Genomic DNA, 21,938 nt, shown 5'->3' with positions numbered 1-21,938 from the left:
ACGAACAATTCAGGCAACAACAGATTTTGGCGAGGATGCAGAGAAAGAGGAACCCTTTTGCACTGCTGGTGGAAATGCAAACTGGTGCAGCCAATCTGGAAAACAGTGGAGGTTCCTCAAAATATTAAAAATAGAACTACCCTACAACCCAGCAATTGCACTACTAGGTATTTATCCAAAGGACAGACTAGTGCTGTTTCGAAGGGGCACATGCACCCCAATGTTTATAGCAGTGCTATCAACAACAGCCAAAGTATGGAAAGAGCCCAAATGTCCATCGACTAATGAATGGATAAAGAAGATGTTATACACACACACACACACACACACACACACACACTGGAATATTACTCAGCAATCAAAAAGAATGAAATATTGCCACTTGCAACAATGTGGATGGAACTGTAGTGTATCACACTAAGTGAAATAAGTCAGAGAAAGACATTAAATATCTTGTGATTTCACTCATATGTGGAATTTAAGATACAAAACAGATGAACATAAGGGAAGGGAAGCAAAAATAATATAAAAACAGAGAGGGAGACAAACCATAAGAGACTCTCAAATACAAAGAACAAACTGAGGGTTGCTGGTGGGGAGCTGGGAGGGGGGATGGGTTAAATGGGCAAGGGGGATCAAGGAGGACAATTTTTGGAATGAGCACTGTGTGTTATATTTAAGTGATGAATCACTAAATTCTATTCCTGAAATCATTATTATACTATATGTTAACTAACTTGTATTTAAATTAAAAAAAGAAAAAAGAAAAGAAAAAACACCACATACCCACCCCTCCCCCAACACACAGACACAGATACATACATCTACATACACACACATAAACACTATGAAAGAACATTCTAAAGTGAAGTAATAATTGCTAAGAGAGTCATTCAAAACAGGGTCTGAAGGATATTGAGGAAGAAAGGCCTATGCATATCTCCTGTTTCAATTTTGGGGACACTACAGACTTTTGACTTTTGTCCATTGCACCTAGACCATCTTCTGGAGGATATGACTCTACTCTGGACTGAAACAGAGATAACGTAATACCTGTTAGCTAAATAGCCAATCTTGTATTAAACAGTCAAACAGTTTAACTTTGTCAGCACTAATCATAATTCCTTCAAAATAAGTTATGTAATCTTGTGGGTTTTGCTTTTATAAATCTACACTTCCTGCTTGTAATTTGGGGCACACTTTCAATTTTTAATTTCTGGATCGCAATCCCTAGGACCCAAAATAAATGCTCTGGTTGCTTTACAGCCTCTTCTTCTTGGTTGATAATACACACACACACACACACACACACACACACACACGTACACTCACACACTAAAGAGTTCCTGTTATTTGAAGGAAATAAAGAAATAAGGTCAAGAACCTAGAAAGAAATAAAAAGGAACGTGGTGATGGAAAAGAAAAAGCAAAAGCAAGACTGAAAAGCCAAGATATTCACAGTCTTCCAACTGGATTCAAGAGAATACCTGCAAATAACCCTGGTTTGAACTCTGCTGAAAGAGAAAGGAGCGAAAAGAGCAAGGCCTTTATATGATTATTTATTCCAGCAAACAACAGCACATGGCAACTCAGAGCCTTTCTATTCCCTGAGCTAATATTTGGAAGACACTGTATCTCCGGGGCAAATTCTAAATGTTCCTCTTCTCTCTAAAGAGGAAAGGGAAAAATATCAGAGGTTTCCATCATTCAAGGATAAAAAGAAAATACTGATGAAATTCAACACTGAACATTGTACAAAGAAGATAAAAAATTAAGAGGAAATGTGCTGATAAGCTTTGCTTAGCAAATACAAATGAAGGCTAAGTAAACCCATGTGATTTTTTTTTAAAGGCAGACTTGTTAAATTAACTGGCAGCATTTCAAAATCTCTTTAACAGTGAATGTTGAAGCTGATTCTACTCAAATATTAACCCCCTCTATGTGAGATCTACTTGCTTGGACGGCTCCAAGTGGTCTGGTTATGTCCAGCCTGAATACAAAGCTGAGAGAGCATGCAGTTTGCAGTCTTGCTCCCACCTTTCCCAATTCCTTTCCAGTTGACAATTACAATGGCCCCCTTTCTCCACTTCCCTCGGAAGGACCTTAGGATGACTCAGCGCCATGAGTCTGCCAGGAGCACAGTCTTCAGGGTGTTCCCTTAGCTGCCTCATCACAACCGGGAGACGGTCAGGTTCTGCCTCTAGTTTCAGCCAGCATTTCATTACTTCCAAACTTTTTGACTCCCCCCTATAAATTTCACACCACTAAGAGCTTTCAACACTTAAAGTTTTAGGGGCAATTAAACAGGCAGAAGAGGTAGGAGAAAGGCCATCATCATGGATTCAGAAGGGGCTGTTTCAAATTCTGTTTTTGCCACTTCATACCTTGTTACCTCATCTGTCTGCAGTTCAGCTTCCTCATCTATAAAAATATCTGTATTAGACTCCTCAGACTGCCATAACAGAAAAACTGACTGGGTGGCCTAACAACAGAAACTTATTTTCTCACAGTTCTGGAGGCTGGAATTCCAAGAGCAAGGTGCTGGCAGGGCTGGTTTCTACTAAGACCTCTCCTCCTGGCTTGTAGCTGGCTGCCTTCCTGCCTTATTGTCACATGGCCTTTCCTCTGTGTGCATATGGAGACAGAGAGTTAGTTCCCTGGTGACTCTCCTCTTCTTATAAGGACATCAGTCCTATCAGGTTAGGGCCCTACCCTTATAACCTCCTTTAACCTTAATTACCTCTTTAAAGTCCCTGTCTCCAAATACAGTTACATTGAGAGTTACTGATTCAATACATGGATCTGGGGGAGACGGAGTTCAGTCGCCCATAACATCAACCTGGAAAGATTTCAAGGATTCCAGAGTTTTCATGCTACATGATGGAAACTCCTGCCCTGAAATGTGAGAGGACACAGAAGGCCAAATCAAAGCAGCACTGTTTCAGAAACATCTCTGTGAAGAAGGATAAAACTGAGCTCATATATTTCCTCTGGCCCTTATTAGTAAAGAGTCTATGTTTACCAGATATACCTAAATAATTAATGATTTTTTTTTCTTTTCTTCTATTAGGAAACACTGGGATAACCATAGTCCATATGGCCAGAATATACAGAATTCAAATTTCTGTCCCTGCTATTGACTGATACTGTCATTTTGAATATTACAATTTCCCTCTGTTTTTAGAGGAAATCAAATATTGCATAATAAACTGCAGTGCAAACAAAATGCTGTTATGCTTCTCAACAATTATAAATAATCAGATCAACCCTAATCAAATTGGGGGAAACATTTAGAGTCTACTGAGTCCATTAGCTGTAGGGTAAGGTAAACAGAATAGAATACTCTTAATGAAAGACACAGACCATTGCTAGTTCTGTCCATACCCTCTTCTGAATAGACACAGTGATGTGCAACACCCTGAGTCCCTCAGGTGATTGGACCCAGGGTAGTTACCTAACCCAAAGTTTGCCTAAATCTACATTAGTCAAGGAAAGGTCATGGTTTCCATGTCTTCCCAGCAGCAGGACTTGTAAGTCCCCTCTACTAGCTCTATTTCCTGATAGACCCCATGAAACCTCATAAGAATTCCTTGCTCCTTTCTTGGACTGGTTTCAGTGAGTTTTTCCTTCTGAAATCAAGGAAAACCATCACTACCAATTTTGAGTCTAATACCGCAGCTTCTCTGTGCCTTTCAATGCCATCAAATCTGGGAAAACACTCCAAAGCCTGAATGTCTCATAATTCAGTGGCTCCTAAAGGACTTTCTGTTGGTATTTTGTTTATTGGATATGATGGATTCTATTACTGTTGCTCCACATTCAACATGTGTGGAGACATCAGTCAGTACTGAATCACCATAACAGGTTATCTCCATTTGCAAAAAAAAAAAAAAATTGTCTTGGCATCTACAGATTAATTCACCTATAAATATTAAAACATATCCTGAGCTGGGGCACCTGGGTGGCTCAGCCAGTTAAGCATCTGACTTCAGCTCAGGTCATGACCTCACAATTCATGAGTTCAAGCCCCACGTCAGGCTCTGTATTGATAGCTCTGTCTCTGTCTTTCAAAAATAAACATAAAACGTTAAAAAAAATTAAAACAAATCTTGAGCTAAAGAAAAACACTGGTTAGTATTTCTCAGCAGAAAAACAGAATCAACAGATGAGTTTTCAAATCAAACTTCTTACCCTTCATTGTGAAACTTAATCAAAGGATGCTATGGAGCACCTGGGTGGCTCAGTTGGTTAAGCATCCGACTTCGACTCAGGTCATGATCGCAGTTCGTGCTCTGAGCCCCCATTGGGCTCTGTGCTGACAGCTCAGAGCCTGGAGCTTGCTTCAGATTCTTTGTCTCCCTTTCTCTCTGCCCACCCCCCACACTCAGGCTCGCTGACTCTCGTGCACGCTCTCTCTCTCTCAAAAAATAAACATTAAAAAAATTATTTTTAAAGGATGCTGAATACAAGAGGATAAAGCCCAGAGGTAGGAATCAAGAGGCACTGGTGCCAAATCTCCCTTTAACTAGCTCCATGACCTTGGGTGCTTGTCTACCAGAACTTGCAGGTTCCTTCCCATACTAATGAGGGTAACAACGCTTTCCCAAGCTCACAGAATTGGTAGAGGGAGTCAGTATGGCAACAGAAGCACAGAGATGACTAAATACTTACAATGTAACATCAATAGGTTTTAAGAAATAATATATTATTTACTGTTATAAGTAGAATTCCACCTTGATTATTTCATAGTATGATTATGCCTCCATTTTGAAATGCAAGAATGTGACGCTTAAAATTTAAGGAAATGTCCTCTTATCTAACAAGCGTGCACTTTGACATGCAAAAATCTACTCAGGAGAACCTGCAGCTCTTCTTGCAGCTCCCCACCTCAGGCCTAGCTTGGACACGAGTTGGGCTTGACAAGTGCATGATGGCTAACATCAACTTCCTTTCCTCATCCACACATCTACTTCCACTCTTCCTATTTCAATCTTAAGCATCAAGTAAATCTACCTTACTGTGCATTATACATTTGGTGCTCCCAAAATTCTGTGTTCTATAAATACTGCTGAACACTTTTCAAATAAATAAAACTTCCCTGCAAATTACTCCTTCTTGTACACAAACTACACTATTACAACACAAATTTTCTCATCCCCTCATTTAAAAAAAAATTTTTTGGGGGGGGGCACCTGGGTGGCTCAGTCGGTTGAGCGGCCGACTTCGGCTCAGGTCATGATCTCACGGTCCGTGGGTTCGAGCCCCGCGTCGGGCCCTGTGCTGACAGCTCAGAGCCTGGAGCCTGTTTCGGATTCTGTGTCTCCCTCTCTCTGACCCTCCCCCATTCATGCTCTGTCTCTCTCTGTCTCAAAAATAAATAAACGTTAAAAAAATTTTTTTTTTAATTTTTTTTAATCTTTATTTATTTTGAGAGAGAGACAGAGTGTGAGCAGGGGAGGAACAGAGAGAGAGGGAGACACAGAACCCGAAGCAGGCTCCAGGCTCTGAGCTGTCAGCACAGAGCCTGATGTGGGGCTCAAACTCACAAACTGTGAGATCATGACCTGAGCTGAAGTCAGATGCTCAAGTGACTGAGCCACCCAGGAGCCCCATCATCCCCTCATTTTTATTTAGGAATCCTCATAATACCTTTAGAAAAAACATACACATTACTCTTCCAACTTGATTTAAATTACTGAAGTCAGGAAATTTGCCTGCCTTTTTATATCTTTTCCATTGCCTTTAATGCAGAAGGAAAAAAGTAATCTGGTTGACTGGTTGGATAACAATTTGAAAATTTAATGAAATTGTCAATTCATTAAAAAAAAAAGGTCAAATCTCTTGTGTGATGAATTGACTGATTGATCCCTCAATCTTTTATCATACAAACTCCTCTGGCTTTTAAGGAGCAGTGGTTTGAACCAGTATGTCCAGAGAGTCACAGGTTTTTAATTCTTAACCTTCTTATTAATACATTACACTATTTTATTAATTACTCTGTGCTTTCAAACCTACTTTGTTTCAATAGGGAAAGAATACGTAAGAAGAATATGTAAAAGAATATGTAAAAGACATCCCTGGGAAAAGAGGATGGAATTAAATTTGAGGTTTTCTAGTTTGAAAATATTAAAAAGCATTCCAAAATAAAACAAGTCAGCATTCTCAATACTGGAAAATGGCAGTGACTAAAAGTCTTTCGGCCTGTATGAGCACTGTCCTCTGTCCCCATCCCCAGTGCTAGGTAACTCAGAGATATAATTTATGATGGATTCACAAACAGAATGGTCAATGGTTCAGCACAAACCAAACATGAGCAGACACATTTCTAAACCCAACCGTCATGCTGCTTACACAATCTGTTGATCCATTGAACAAATATATGTTGAAAGATTAAGCGGGAGTTGACTGCCATTCAGGAAGATAAATGTAGAGTAGACTCATTTTCCGCCTGACTTAATGCTTAAGGATTTGTATTAGAAGGTTGTTGGGGAGGGGGATGTCTGCAAGGGATGGGAGGAAAGGAAATTCCAGTCACCCAGATCTTTAGAATGAGATTATCTCACCAAGAACCTCACACAGAGGCCTTTACCAGCCACCTTTCACATCCAGGACCTTACTTTTCCCCTTATTCTTTTATTGTGAGGGGAAAAAATCCAAGGAAATAAACAAGTGTTTCAGGAGCACTTGCCTTGGCTATTCAGGCCTTGTTGAAGGAACGATAGGAGACAGAATGTCTTATACAGTACAGTTTGAGATTTAAAAGGGGAAAAAAGAATCAGGCTATCATAAAAGCACATTGTTATCCAGCTGTCTCATAAAAGGGCTGTGAGCCATTAAGCTATAGAGAGAACTGAAAGCCTGAAGCTAGGAACTCAGTGTTCCCACTGTTGGAGCCAATGCCATCCCCAAGCAGAGCCCCAAGCTGGGCCAGCCTTGACTCAGCTCATACATGTTGACACCTTCCTCAATGGAAGTATGAGGCCAGGCTTCTGGAAATGCATTTGTCCAGCTTTGCCAGGCTGAAAAAGACAGCCCTTCACTGCTGTTGATCCTGTTATAAATAATGTCTGAGTTTCATAAGAGGGCTTTGTTAAAAAGAAAGTAAAAGAAAGAAAGGGGAGGGATAAGGAAGAGATGATGAAGGGAGGAAGAAGGGAAGGAAGGGAGGGACGGAGGGAGGAAGAAGGGAATGGAGGAGGAAGAAATGAGAACAAAAGAGAAAGAACAACCATTTGTAAAGTAAAATGGAATTTCCTTGATGTGTAAACCTGAGACATGTCTGCAATGCAATAATACAATCATGCTGCTTCCTTGTTTAGCAAGCTGTGAACAATTTTCAGAGACATCCAACAACTCTGGCCTAGTCAGGAGCACATTCAAAAAGAAAACCACTGAGCACTGCTAAAAGAGATGCATCTTGACCTACCGAAGTACATTTGCCAATAAATGCACTGGAACACAGTTCACTTCAATTCGACATTTACTGAGTGCCCATATGGGTTGTGGCATAGAAGAAGGATCATACAAGCTTACCAGACACCGTGGTCTTACCCTTGCAAAGTACATATCCCAACAAAGACCATGTGGACATGTGCAGGATGGTGGCTAGATGTCCAGGGAGAGGTATGTTTCCTTTTGTATTGAAGAATAAGTTGAATCTTCTAAATTGGGAAAAAATTTAGGCAGGTGCTAGATTTAAGGAGTGCTGTGAGGACATAAAGGGAGATGAGCATGGGCAGCTTCAAATACACAGGGTGAACATGAAGGTCAAAGAAGAAATGGTATTCAGAGTAAGCTAAGAAGATCTTAATTTGCCAAGCAAAGTGAGGAGTTTGAAAATCAAAAGGGTGTAGGGTAAAAATGACTGATAATAGGTTTTGAAGTTATTTTTATCCAGTCACGAGCCCTTGTTTTTCATTTTTTAAATGCATCTAATACAGGATGAAAAATTGCTAAAATACAAATATATGCACATAATTCTCTAAACCAGACTCTAACTTTATTCTTAATTCTTTAGTCCTCTTTAACTTTTAACTTTGTTCCTTTTCATCCAATTTTCTACCCTGAGTAATCACAACCCCCCAAAGTTGAAGACATAAAAGACCAACATATTCTCACCCCCTGTTTTAGTTTCTAACTGTTTTTGTTGTTTTATTTCACTTGGAAATGTTGCCAGGACTTAAAATGATGCCACACAGCAGATGAGAATGGACCATTCCCTCAACATAATATCCCCACTTTCTCTTTGGTGCTGTGGTTATTGGCTTTATTTTTCATGAGCTCTTGACTTCCGAGTAAAACCAACCATCTAATAGCACTAAGTCTCAGTCAACGAGTTTTAGCTTTTGGACCTGTGAGTCTGCAGTCCATTTTATTCCATTTATTTATTTTAACCAAATGTCACTGACTTTGAACTGTTTAATCTGAAGCATCTGATCTCTCCTGTTCTTGGATGGCTAGAATTTGGCAAGCCAAAATGTTAACTACAAGAATAGAAAAGAAGAAACACTGAAACTAATGAATTCACTGGGAATGGTTTGCAGTCTAAAGAAAATACGACCATCTGGGTTAAGTTATTGTAGGTTATGGATTGGGCTTTCTGTTTGCTTTGGCTTGGAGCAGAGGGAAGTTCTCCCTCCTATCACCCTCTATACTTATGTCTACCAGCACAGTGTCAGATTGTATTATTCTATGAGTGGCTTTAGGTCTTCTGCAAGGCTATCCCATTAGACAAATCTACATGAATCTTGCATATGATGGGAATTGGAAGCATTCTCACATACATTCACACAGCCTCCCTAAACTTTGCCCTGGAGTACACAGGAAACATAGTGTATGATCTACTCGCAGTAGATCCGGGTACCTCAGGTCCAGGTGAGCAACTCTGTCTTTAAAAACCTCCACAGGTGACTATGAGCTAGCTGAAGGCAAAGCACAATCTGAGAGAATCTTTTTACCAAACACGGGCAAGGACTAGTACAGCCTCTCCTGACTGATTTGCGGCTGTCCCAGGGAAGGGAAAAGGATGAATGTGAGCCCAACCCTACTCTGGCAAGAGGTAATACTGGCCTGGATGCCCCTCAATAAAGGGGTACAGAACAATAAGTGGTCACTGGGGGATTTCAAGAAGAAGAAAAGTTAATGATTCTGCCACAAAATTCTATTCTGGATTGAAAAAAAATTCATTTTTATCCCCTAAACCTAGGAGAAGTTCTTCCAGACTAGCAAAACTAATGATAGCAAAAGCTAATGAAGTGTTTTCAAAAGTATTTTATTCTTTCTCAGTGAAGCTCCCTGTATGATTACATTTTCAGAAGGAGCTAAAAGTTATTTTGCCAAAATTAAAAGCATAGGTAGAAAATCTGCTCCAAATACAATGGTCTGCTGGATTTGAAATATTGCTCCAGGGACAAGCCACATGGTGCTAGAGAATACCTGAATCAGCAGAAGGTGGGAAGGACCATGAAGACGGTATTTATTATGTCTTGAGACGACTCCATAGGTCACTGCTGATTTCTGTTTACACTGTGCTGACCTTTCACACTCCAGAGCAGTTTGTTCAGCTGTGATCTACAACCAAGAGCACACGCAGTATGTTATCTGCAGGGCCCTGGGCTAGCCGATCGGTATACCCAAGGAAAGAGGCAGGACACAGACCGAAAAATGTCCATCGGCCTGTTCTTTGCATGGTCTGCTTTCTCACTTTCTACTTTTGTACAAAAATTTACATGTCTTGGGATACTAGTGCAAAGCATGATCCTAACAGAGTGCATTTTAACAAAGTGAGAATTTCACTTTACATTATGGTAACTGGAAAATGAACCTGTAGAAACGATCCTATCTCTAGGTCATTATTTCACCCATCTCAATTAAGGTATGTTCAGTATCGGAGTACAACAAAATACATTTTGTAATGGTCTGTGCCTACTCTTTTGCAAAGCATTATTTGAGGTCACCAAGCTGTGACTGTAAAGAAACCATGGGCAGTTATTTTATCCTTTGAGATAAAAAGGATATCCCCTGACTCACTGGGACTCTGTTTCTTGAATTTGGAGCTCCCTGAGCATTTTACCCACCCATGCAAAAGCAGATTCCTCCTATTCTTCCTAGATGTGATTGCTTAACTCCACTGCCACAGGAAAAATGTATTGTGATTTTCAAGACTAAAAAAAAAGTCTCATGCACAGGTAACATAAGCAATAATAACATAGTGTTTGTTTCCCAGACAGAACTCCAGTTCCAGGGACTAGACTCCTTTATGCACTCCTCTCCTACAGTATTAGCTCATATGAGATCTCTCAAAGAGGAACTCCCATGTACAGATTATCCTTAATGATGGCCTCCTTCAGGAAACCTTCCGCATATTCTGTGTTCACTTTGCACTGTGTACTTCTCCCTAACAGCTCTCCACACGGTACCATCACCCCCACACAACTGGGTATTTGAAAGCAGGTCCTTATTCATCCATAAAGCATCAGTTCCTAGCACAGTGCCTGACACACAGTAGGCACTTAATAAATGTGGAAGTAAATATTGATTCTTTTACTTCTTCCTTAAAATCCATTGCTACATTGGGCTCTAGAGCCAGGGATTCCTTCAAAAAGGAAGAAGGATTGAGAAAGAAAAGAAAAAAAAGAGAAGGAAAGGGAGAGGAAAGAAAAGGAGGAGGAAAGAATGAGAGAGGAGGAAAGAAAACAAAACGAAAAATTGAAAGAAAAAAGGAATGGAAGAAGGAAAGGAAAGAGGGAAATGAAGGGAAACCCACAGCTCAGTGTCTACCATAAGAAATGAGGGAAAATAACAGAAGTAATGCAGATGAATATAAAGTAATTAAGTAAGCATTATTTTTTGAAGATGAAACAAACAGAATTTGGAATTCTGTTTCCAGCAACATGGCAGATTCATCCCTCCAGGCAGAGCTAAAATGCTGAATAAAATATTTAAAATGTCATTTGAATGCATGGCTTCGCTAGCAGGAAAATACAAGGATGGATTGGAGGCCAGAGATGAAAACTGTGAATCCAGAACAGTAAGCAAGCAGTAAAGAAAGAACTTGTCTTAGGATTATCTAAAAATCTTCAAGAGACTTATAACTCATTCTTCCCTGGGCTGCACCCCAGTTCTAGCATGAGAACAGGTCAGTCTGAGAAGCTTGGGTATAAAGTTCCCCACACCTCCACCCCCTTACCAAATACACACACTCTCAGAGGACAGAGGAAAAAAATACTCCATGCACTTTACAGAGGGAGATTCTGGGAATATATGCCTCACTGAGCTTTGGCTTTGGCTTCAGATGAAATAGAAAAAAAAAATTATGCCTTGAGAATTTCTAACCACAAACCCCATTTATTTGGGTATGATAAAAGAATTCCCCTCTGGCTGTGTGACTCCCAAGAAAATACACATTGAAGAAAAAATTCCTTCAAGTGGTCAAGCCATCACATTCACATGCCATGAATGAAAGAGAACAGGAGAAAGACATATCACTTCCATTTCCCAGAAGTTGTACACAACAATTCTGGCCACGACTTACTCATGTGACCTGACCTAGCTGTGTATGCCATCTTTATTCTGGGTTCCAGGACTCTACTGATAAAGAGAAATGGATGTATAAATATTGGGGTGGAGAGAGTGGAAGTAAGCTCTATCTTTATTTTTAAATACTGAAATGACTCCCAGGAGACAATCAAGGTAATACTTGTTCCCTGGACATGTTTCTGGTTAGCGACAGAATTTTTGAGTTTTATTGTGGAATAAATCAATTTTGTTTATCTTCAAATTTTCATTAAAAAGTATAATGAGATAAAAAATATATTTGAAATTAGCAATCAATTTCTTAAATAATAAAAAAAAGGCGAAGAAGAATCCAAGAATAAGAAGTCATTTAAACTGCAATTAGAGTTCTTTTTCTAGGAGAACTTGGCAGTTTCTAAGCTAGACAAAACTGACCAGAACTGAAGCACCCTTATTATTTCTTATCTCTTTCCTTTCATTTTTCTCCTCATAAGACAAATTTCCTCAAAAGAGCATAGTGGCAGAGCACTCCTGCAGAGGTAGAAAAACAGAGAAATAACTGAATGGTTTCTTTTTGATGAATGAAGCATAGGAAATTGCCATCTTAAATTTTAAAAAGGTTTAAAAAGAGATTTTCTATAATAAGATAGCATCTTACAAAAAAAAAAAAACAGCACATCTACAGCTCATGTTACTAAATGTTCTTTGCAGAAGGGAACTGTAAGTTTCTCTTTATAGGATTACCTTTATATCCAAAACAAACAAACAAAAAACCGCAATACCAAATCTGAAAATCCATAACAGAGGCATGTGCATTTCCCAGATATAAGGGGGATATTTGCGCGCGCGCGCGTGCGTGTGTGTGTGTGTGTGTGTGTGTGGTGCTTCCAGCTAATCTACCAAAAATAAATAAATAACACTTACTATTGTGCAAATATCAGAGTAACAGCCACTGGTGGGAATAATTATTCTGGCTGAGTTAAAGAGAGAACTATTACAGGCTAGTTTCCAGATGCAAGGAGGATGCTCTCACACTCCCTTGCACACTCAAGCACACATGTATATCATATACTTTTGTTGAGTTGCAACAACCACTTATATTAGCACAAAAGATCTCCAAATGATTCAGCTCTATTATCTGAATTTTCAGTATCTCTACCAACTCCCTGCACACAGATAGCAATAAATCTACAATAATCTAGTGCCACGAGGGAGAGGAAAACAAATAGCCTCTGCTAAAAAGTGGTTGCTTGCTAAAGAGCAGACAGCTTGTCATCTAGCTTTTTAATGAATCTAGATCTATCTGTTAAGTGTTTTCCTTGCAGCAGGCCATAGAGCAATCCTCTCCACTCCAGTCTTCTTTCTTCCCCCCTCTATTTCTGAAACTCCCTGGCTCCAGGATAGGAAGACACCAAAATGTAGAATTTACCCAATGGACTTACTAGTTCTCTGAAAGACTGGGATTACGGAAAATACTAAAAATAGTTAAGTCGCAATTTGATATGGGTGTATTTTGTAGGATTGTTTTGGGGTTCAATGTAATGTAGATCCACATAAAAAAGGTTGAGCAAATAGGGCTTTGTTTTCCTCTAGTGACAAGTTGAGGAGTAGGCCATCCTGCTCTATTATTATCTTTTCATGCTGCCATCTTTAGCATTTTGCTTTCATCCTCATGGTCTCTATATGGCAGCCATACCTCCCAGCATCACATCTATATTTCAGACACACAGAAGAAACAAGTGACAAAGAGGAAAATGATATGTCTGTATCAAGAAAACAAAACTTTCCTTGATATCCCTAACAGAACTTAACTTAGGTCTTGCTGGCCAGCCAGAATTGAGAAAAAAGCTGCAGGAAAGGCTAGACAATGGATTGTTTTCACAACACATATTGCCATCTCAAACAAATCAAGGTTCTAACAGAAAAGATATGAAAAGATGGTATAAATACTTAATGCCAATATTCTGGAATTTCAATCCATAGAAAAAGTAATAAAGCTTCTCAGAGGAAAGTACAATATTATATTCATTTTTTGCTCTCCAAGTGCTGAAACATAGTACACAGTCAACTACTTCTTGAGTTCCTATTATACACCAGGTGCTACCTTAGGTGTTTGGGATACACCCAGATAAAAATTCTTGTCCCCTGTCAGGCTCTGGGCTGATGGCTCGGAGCCTGGAGCCTGTTTCCGGTTCTGTGTCTCCCTCTCTCTCTGCCCCTCCCCCGTTCATGCTATGTCTCTCTCTGTCCCAAAAATAAAAAAAAAAAAAAAAAAAAAAACGTTGAAAAAAAAAAAATTCTTGTCCCCTTAGATCTCACATTCTAGCAGGCAGAGACAGATAATAAACTATATTCACAATAAACAAATACATTCTATAGTTTATTCAAAGGTGATAAATTCTATGGAGAAAAAGGTATAGTTGAGTAAGGAAAATCTGGAGTAAAAAGGTCAAATGGATGTGTTATAACAAAAATAAACAAGAGTTGTATATTAATTTGCTCCTCTTTTTACTTTATACCCTTATAATTTCTGGGACATATAGTGTGCTTTTATCTTTGGGAAAAACAGTTCATTATTTTTTCAACTTTCATTCTTGAAAGTGCTGAATCCAGCTGCTGTTATTTACACAAGAAATGTCAACGATTGTGTCAGGTAGTGTGTTAGGCTAGACACTGCTTCACACAGGGGGAACTGTTTGCAATTTACTTAAAGGGTCTAATTCTGTGAGGAAGAAGGAAAGTTCTGAAGAAAAAAAGGAGCAATCAACAGAGAAAATGCTCTTCTGACCTGGTGCCTTTTGAGTGTCAGAAGCATAGTCTTTCTGGGGAATTTGGCTTTTCAGCGGGCACAGTGTACTTGGACTAACTCTCCTCTGGTTTAAACCATAAAAATAGGAACTAGACACAACACACACACACCACACACACACACACACACACACACACACACACACAGTTACACTTCAGAGTTTAAAAAAAAAAACAAAAAACTCCAAAACCAACATCTCCCAAGGGATTGGGGTTTGACTGATTTTATTTAAAGTCTGGGTGGGTTTCTGACCACTAAATATTTGCTTAATTATCCCAGCAATGAAGAGTGATGCTCTCATTAGCAAGGGTTAGAAGCCCATCTGTGTTCTCTGTTGGTTTTTTGTACAGGACTGTAAACCTGCAAATTGCATGTACAGTTGGGGAGTTGGAAAATTGTAATTGCAGCTCTGATATTCATTATCTTATGAACTTGGGTAATGCAATTTTTTCCCTGGGCCTTGGCCTATTTGTGCATAAATTGTAGCTAATAGTACTCCACTACAAACACAATTTCGATATTTTATGCTAAGCCAGAAAGTCTTGTCTTGTGTACTACTCAATGGCAAAAAATGGTGCTCTCCAAGATCCTGAAGCTGAGATTATTACACAGAATCCAAAGAAATTACTGCACAGTTAGAAAGCAAGAGGAATCCTGCCACTTTAGAATTTGTAAACACATACATCACAAACATGCAGCGTTCCCTGTCCCTGAAGAAAATAGAAAGTGAATACTTCTCCAGAAGGATGTGAAATACGGTGAGCTGAATTTCACAAGTGTTTGGGGAAATGACCAAACTAAAGTCATTTGATAACTACTCTCAGCAGGGGCAAATCCAGATTCTGCAGGCCTGGAGCTTTTACATTTTTGTCAGAGAGAGGGAGGTGCTCTTTAGCACAAAGAATACTTAGTATTTCTTTAGAATGAAAAAAAGTCACAACACATAATCATTTTTTTTTAAGTGGAAAATATCACAAAATTCACAAGATATGTAAAAAAAAAAACTGACATCTGTAACTTTCTGATGCACCGGACTAATATTTCTCCCTAAAATTTTTTGTTTGCATCCTTGACCATCTCTTCACACAATTGTGAAAAGCATTTTCAGAAGCAGATTTACCATGAAGCAGATGAAGCTTCAGCTTCAGGGCCCCTCACTCCCATGGGTCCTTTGCAAGGCCCTATACCAATTTTGTATTTTCTTCAATTCCCATCACAATGGGGAAAAAATTATGGTGTTTTTATAACTGTATATGTTACATTATCAGGCTATATTCCTGAGAGGAAAGAACTTTCATTTACTAGGCTTCGATGAGAAGCAAATTTTCTACTAAGAGCTGAGGACTGAACAAATTGTCCTTATTAGTTTCTGACTCTGTGTGTTTCAATTTTTTTCTCTCCACTACTCACACCCTTACAGTGCTGGGCTCTGAGATGTTATGTTCACAGGGCAAGACCACTCCTTCCTCACACCTTCATGGCAAAACACTGCCTCAACTGGCACAGTGGGCTGTAGGGACGTTCCTGGAAGCCATTCTCACAGCAGGACACCTAGCCTAACCCTCATTCTAAATAAACATTCACTATGTCCTTCTAAAAGTGACTATGAACCACATAAACACATCTCACTAACTCCAGACTGCACATATCCTCAATTCAGTTTCTTCTTCGTTAGATTCTCAACACATATGGCCATTCCAATACCACCCTATGCAAAGGAAAGAACAGTGGAAGGAGTGCTGGAATGGAAAAAGACCATGATTTTAAACAATATGTTTAAAATATTTTACTTTTACAAATTTCATACAAATGACCTTGCAAGTGAGTGGCCCTGAAGTTGAAACATCATTTGCTTAATGGTAAACCTTTACTGATTCTGAGTCCTGAGGGCTCCACACATGCTCCCATGATGGGGTGACGCTTCGGAGGAAGTAAATGGCTACACAGGTGTAGAATTCTCTGAGCCGCAGAAATAGCATTTTGGCATTTCTAGCTCATTTGAATCTGGAGCTATGAATTCTGGCTTGGATTCAGAGGACACAAATTATTCATTCAGCTGTGGTTCACTCATCTATCAAGTCACCCCAAAAAATACTTATCATCAAGAGACTATGTGTAGTTGATGGAAAAATAAGTAAGCTGCAGTCCCTACCCTTAAGGAATCTAGAGCCTACTGGAGAAGACCAAAAAAAAAAAAAAACAAAAAAAAACAAAACATAATGCAAGGCAGACTGCGTTGGAAGAACAAAGAAAGAAAATGTTCAAATTAGAGTCCAAATGATCAAACTGTGGGATCATGCATCTGAATAATTTTACAACCTCTGATCCTCTTTGATCCTCAGTTACCCTATCTATAAAAGGCAAGTAGTATTATTCATCTCACAGACTAATGTAAAGATTAAAGAAGATAAAATTACAAAAAAGTTCCCTAAATAGAAGGCTTTCTGTAAATATTATTCCCTCAAAGTAAAAATAATCTTATTTTTTTATATATCTCCTTTTATGCTAATGCTCAATAAATCTCTGTTGAAAGCAGGATAGTAGGGTTTCAAGTGGCTCAGTTGGTTAAACATCCAACTCTTGATTTCAACTCAGATCATAATCTCACAGTTGTGAGATGGAGCCCTACACTGGGCTCCACACCCAGTGTGGAGCCTGCTTAAGATTCTCTCTCCCTCTCCCCAGCTTGCACTCTCTCAAAAAAAAAATTTTTTTTTAAGTAGAAAGTATAATAGTAAATAAAAGGGTAATAAAATAAAAATATAAGAAGATGTGGGGTGCCTGGGTGGCTCAGTCAATTAAGCGTCCGACTTCAGCTCAGGTCATGATCTCACAGTTCATAGGTTTGAGGCCCGCATCGGGGTCTGCACTGATGGTGCAGAGCCTGGAGCCTGCTTCACATTCTGTGTGTCTCTCTCTGTCCCTCCCCTACTTGTGCTCTCTCTTGCTATCTCTCACTCTTTCTCTGTCTCAAGAATAAATAAATAAACATTAAAAATATTAAAGAAAAGAAGAAGATATGAGGGCATCCCAGGGAATATCTGATCTTACAATCTTACGCAAGCCTTGAAGATGTTTTGAACATGGCAAAGAGATACCAAAAAATGCATCAGACAGGAGTCTTTCAATGACAAATGACAAACTCAAACTGGCTTCATTGAAAAAGAGGGAATGGTTGGCTTATGAAACTGAGAAGACCAAGAGCAAGTTTGGCTGCAGGCTGGCAGAACCCTGGTATCCAAACAATATTCTCAGAACCAGGCTCTCTCCACTGCTCAGCTTTGCTTTTCTTCATGTTAGCTTTATTCCTAGGCAAATTCTTCCCACACCATGGCCAACAGTCATCTTCAGCTCCAGGTTTATGTGGGCCTAAAACTGCAATCTCTGTGGAGTGTCTCAAATTTGGAATATGCTAATGAGCCCACACATGAAGATGGCTGGAGGGATGGCATACATACAGGGAGGCATTCCACCCAACCTGAATTTCAGAGACTGAGAATGGGGACTGGGTAGATCCCTAACAAAATCCAACAGCTAAACAGAAGGGGAGAAAGAACTGCTGTGGAATTCTACAAAGGACATTTCAGGTAGAGAAGAAAACAAGAGCAAGGGCTCAAATGTTTACTGAGTACACACTGCCCTAGTGTCTGGGAGGACAGAGAGGTGAGAAGGATGTGATTCTGGCCTCAAGTAGGGGAGGTAAGGCATGTCTGAAAAATAAACAGCCATCCTCCAAGATAGGAAGCGAGTAAAGCCCTAAAAAGGTACATAAACACCATTCATTCAGAGAAGGCAGAGATCTCTTTCAACTGGAAGGACTGGAAGCCTTTTAGAAAAGACTTGGATCTGAACTGGATTTTGAAGGAGCCTGTAGGAAAAATGGTGTTCATAAATCATCTCAAAATCAGCCCTAGCATTGGCTTTTGGAACTGTGGACATCAGAACTTCCAGTCATCTCTCAAATCATCCTCATGGTCAAAGATTAGAGTGGAAACAAAGGCAGACAAGAAAGGTTACAGGGTAGTTTGTATTGGGGCAAGAGTTAGATCGCCTGGGCTAAAATGTCCATTTTATATAATAGGTAATTATATGTTCTTCCATTTGTCCTTTTATTCATCAATTTAACCAGACATATTTCTTTTACTGAGGTAAAATTCACATAACATAAAATCAAGCATTTTAAAGTATATGATTCAGTGGCATTTAGTAAATTCACAAGGTTGTTCAATCATTACCTCTATCTAGTTCCAAAATATTCTCATTTCTCTAAAAGGAAAACCTGTATCTATTAAACAATCACTCCCCATTACCCCATCCTCCACATCCCCTACCCCCTGGCAACCACTCATCTGCTTTCTATCTCTATTGATTTACCTGTTCTGAGTATTTCATATAAGTGGAATTATATACTATGTGAATTTCTGTGTCTGGCTTTTTGACGTAACATAATATTTTCAAGGTTAACTGGACCTCTTTTGATATTCCGTCCCATATTCTATAATGTGGGGCTATATATATCAACTCTATACCTAAGTTCCACTACCTAGCAGCACTCCTGGAATGGATCTTCTACCCCGCAATGTCTACTCACCCTGGTAATCAGTATACCCCCAGGGGTCACGTCTTAAGAAGTTCCTTGGGGTCTTCTGTAGACATAAGCAAGTCTTGATGCATAATGATCGGTCAATCAGCTGGTTGCATGTTGGCTGCTTACAGACTCCAAAACACATTCTTTGGCCAAATAGAACTCCTTCTCCAAGGATAGTCAGTCAAGGAAAGCCCAAGAAGGCAGAAAGCAGAGTAGCAGCTCAGCCTTCAAGTCCACCCCCAACCTTTTTACCCTTTATCACAGAATTTAACATCTCAAAGGGTTCTTAGAGAACATCCATTTTTTTATATAATGAAACTGAGGCCCTAGAAGCTTAAAAAAAAGTACCCAGAATCACACAGGTAAAGTATATAAAAGCTCAGAGCTCATATAAAAGCTCAGAAATTCGTGGGCTAAATTCAGTGTTCTTTGATATGACATGATATCCAGTACTTTTCTCTCTAGAAGCAAGCACCAAATGTAAGAAAGCAGCAAACCTAAAGAAAACCTCTCAACTCTGGGAAAGCTGAGAGGAGTCTCATTTAGCTCTTTTTTAATTTGTGCAAATAATAAAAGGTAACACTATACTTCATAAGGGAAGAGAAGCTGGTATATCTGCATCCCACCATCTCATTTTGGATTTGCTCCCAAGGGCACTGAAAGTGAATGACCCAGTACTGGGGAAGAGGGTAGGATTAGGGGACAATGCTTAGGGTTCAACGGCAATGAGGGCATCTTATTCATTCAGGAGCAGCTAAAACTCTCTTCTCCCTCTCCAAAACTATAGCTTGTAAATGCAAGCTGAGATCCTTCTAGGTAGAAATACAAGCCTGTAAATACCATGTCAGGATCTTGATTTTTTTGTAACATAAAGTTAATGATGCTTAAAATATGCACAATATGTACCCCTGTGGAACACTGAATTATCTTGATGTCTGAACTTCTGGGGATGGTCTATAAAAAAAATAATTCCGAAGCAAGTAGACATAGACGGAATTGTAAAACGCAATTAGGGAGGAGGGCGGGGAGGCCCCAGATGTATGTGCGGCAGAACCAAGGGGGAAGCAAAACAATGCTCCAATGTGCTCATCTGTGTTTTTTACTCTCATCTTTGAAAGATTTACTTCCTGGATTTTTGCCTGAGAGATCTGTGAGCATTTCCTTGGGACAATTTACTTTTTTTTTCTTTTTACCTTCAGGAAAAGGTGTTTTCAAAAACAAGCCAACTGGACCGTTTTCTCCCTGCAGACCCACAACACTCAAACACTCTGCGCCTAAAACAAACAAATAAACCAAAAAAATAAAAAATAAAAAAATTATTTTAACTAATATTTAGGCTTTCAAAAGCAGGTTGGCTTCGAGCCTCGCTAGGATAATCATTTGCACCTTCCTTCAGCCACACATAATACAGTCTTTATTCAGCAAATAGCAAAGTCGTTTCCCGGCAAGTCAAAGGTCACTTCTTGCTGTATTAATAGCTGCTCTGGGAGGGTCAGTGTTGTGCTATCCTACATTTTTTCCAGGGCCTGGAGATGCAATTTCCTACAATCTGCAGGCAATTTCCTACCAATTTTCTTGGGGAGCTAATAGGCTGTGACAGGAGATGGAGCTAGCAAGCAGCAGGCGGCTTCAGAAAAGACAAATTGCATCTCTGCCACCTAACTGGGCAATCTAGATCGACAGAGTTTATAGCTTTGTAGTGTTATTGGGCCCCATGCTAACAGCAAATCATTCACGCTGCTCGCTGAATTTCATATTCCCTTCCTTCTGACTTTGTTATTGCCACATATCACTTTGTAGCACTTTCCCTGGAAATTGCGGTAAAAAGGGGGATCACATTTATATTAGTGACTTAAATGTCTCCTAAATTGCTTACCAGAAATTATTAGCATTCAATAATTTCTGTTTACAGAGTTAGGGCTGAGCTGGTGATTTTTAAGTGACGGGATGGGAAGGTTGGAAAAAAGAGTCAAAAGGGAAGGAAGAAGGTGATGTGCAACAGGTCACAGCCCTCTGGCCAGCACAGGAGAGATGATTTCTTCTATCTAGCATGTCCCTGTGCTTGTGTACAGTCAAATGCATTTCAAAAGATAATATAAACATTTGCAAAATGTGCTGATGACACTGATTTATCCTTTGTCTAGACTGTTTTTAAATTTTTTTTTTTCAACGTTTTTTATTTATTTCTGGGACAGAGAGAGACAGAGCATGAACGGGGGAGGGGCAGAGAGAGAGGGAGACACAGAGTCGGAAACAGGCTCCAGGCTCCGAGCCATCAGCCCAGAGCCTGACGCGGGGCTCGAACTCACGGACCGCGAGATCGTGACCTGGCTGAAGTCGGACGCTTAACCAACTGCGCCATCCAGGCGCCCCTGTCTAGACTGTTTTTAAAGTTAACAGTTTAATATAACAGTGGAAATGCTTTCACAGGATTAAAAAGAAACCTTATTTTATTGAAACATTCTGTCTTCTGTTTCAGGTTGTACAGTCAACCTGAAAAATTTAGAAAAGGTAAGTAAGAGAAGGAAAAAAAAGTCTGATTGAAAAAAACACCTAACCACTGTATCTTTTTTAAAAATTAATTTACCAGAGTACAGCTCTGTACCATGCATTGCACAAAAATGAGTAAGACAGCCTCCTGCTGCCAGGGATTTCAGTCTAGTGGAGGAGACAGGCATGCAAACAGATACATTGTAAGACACTGTGCCCTAGCATCTGAATGCCAATTGTGAAGAAAGGGGGAACAGACTGCCTGCAAAAGTAAATTGAGGAAAGAAGCAGAACAATTCAGATGGAGTTAAATAGTGCTGGTAAATAAACAACAGAGATTCAGAGTCAGCTCTGCTTTCCTAAAGTAGTCTTATTTGAGAGGATCGATGTGGAAATAGTAACCAAAAGCACTCTCATTATTTACATCTAGAGACTGTCACTTGAAAACAGAATAAACAGTAATGTTTTGGACAACATGATTTATGTTGTAATGACTGTACTAATATCAGAGTAATAGTACAGTAACTACACCCTCAT

The 21,938-nt window shown here is 39.5% G+C and overlaps 1 long non-coding RNA gene across 6 annotated transcripts in view; it reads right to left on the bottom strand.

Moving 5' to 3' along the window:
- Positions 1-21,938, bottom strand: part of LOC131492027 (uncharacterized) — a 509,746-nt gene that overhangs the window by 482,353 nt on the left and 5,455 nt on the right. The window contains exon 2 of one of the 6 annotated variants that reach the window (XR_009251796.1): positions 20,105-20,185. The exons of the other annotated variants lie outside the window; for them this stretch is intronic. This is a non-coding gene — a long non-coding RNA (uncharacterized LOC131492027). The remainder of the gene's footprint in view (positions 1-20,104; positions 20,186-21,938) is intronic. 6 annotated transcript variants of the gene reach the window in all.

Source organism: Neofelis nebulosa, chromosome 12, assembly GCF_028018385.1.
Source record: "Neofelis nebulosa isolate mNeoNeb1 chromosome 12, mNeoNeb1.pri, whole genome shotgun sequence".
NCBI classification, from domain to species: domain Eukaryota; kingdom Metazoa; phylum Chordata; class Mammalia; order Carnivora; family Felidae; genus Neofelis; species Neofelis nebulosa.
Note: the sequence above shows the minus strand (reverse complement) of the source record. Positions and strands in the feature narration are given on the sequence as shown.